The sequence below is a fragment of the Morone saxatilis genome, unplaced genomic scaffold, assembly GCF_004916995.1.
Source record: "Morone saxatilis isolate NCDOM2014 unplaced genomic scaffold, NCSU_SB_2.0 Contig4, whole genome shotgun sequence".
Taxonomy (NCBI): domain Eukaryota; kingdom Metazoa; phylum Chordata; class Actinopteri; family Moronidae; genus Morone; species Morone saxatilis.
In genome coordinates, this window is record NW_023339984.1 from 17,172,127 (window position 1) to 17,173,319 (window position 1,193).

A 1,193-nucleotide genomic window follows, 5' to 3' on the forward strand; every position below is an offset into this window, starting at 1 on the left:
GGGGGCAATGGACACCCCTAAAATGAAGGAAGCTGTTGTGACCCATTAAAGTGAAGCTAAAGTAATTAACCCTCCGTGTGTCGGTGACATGAAAGGACGTTTTAAAAGGAAAGAGCCACCATACTGCAGGAGAGAGAATAACTGTTGTTTTCTTTAACTACACTTGAGCTCACAGAGTTCACCCTGTGGAAAGTTACTGCTGTTTGATTGACAGCTGATTTCCCTCTCAGATGTCCAATAGCATAAGAGGAACCGCCCTCCCTCCCTGCGTCTGTGTGACGAGGCGTTCAGGTGTCGCTGGGTAAATATAGACGCTGAGATTCCTCGAATTCCTTCATGTGACCACAAGGTGACGCTGAAGGTGCAACACACACACACACGCACACATTAACACATAAAGTATGTCAGTGACACAAAATACACACTGATACAAGAACTTGTGACCGACTGCGTGTGTGCTGACCTTCACCAAACCAGTCATTAACTGTGTGTGTGTGTGTGTGTACACACAACAACAACAACAACAAGGTTGAACAAACACACATTTGTGTAAAGAGACATGAAAACAGAGTGTGTCATTAATATAAAGTTTGTTGTTTTAAACAGAAGAGGTGCTCTATCAGTGCTGTTGTAGTTATTATTAGTCACCAGGAGATGGAGATATTTTCCATTAAACCAGCAGTTCACAACCTTTTCTATCAAACTGACTGAAATGTTTTATAGATATTTCATATTATATTCAATGCACAACAGTAACAATACACAACAACTGATAAAACTGTACAATTAACACAAATATTGAACACAATTTATGATTTAGATGAATTTTGAGCTGACTATTTCCTGTGAATAATAATCAGAGATGAGTTTTGTGATATTTTTACAAACTGTTTATACAGTTCTCTCTCTGTATTATGTATTTTTTAAGTCATACAGACTTAATTGACAGATTCATTGTTTTCTTCTCATTGTTCTATCAGCTCTTTGGTTATTTCTGATGCAGGATGAGACTATATATATATATATATAATATAACTTGTGTTCAGGTCTTTAAAGTTCTTAAATAATAATATAAATTGCCAAAACAATAATTTAATTTAGTTCTCAGCTATTTTGTATGTATTGTTTATTTGTAGAAATTCTGAGACTGTGTTTACTTTTAAAGGTTTCTTGCACCCCATACAATCAAGAAG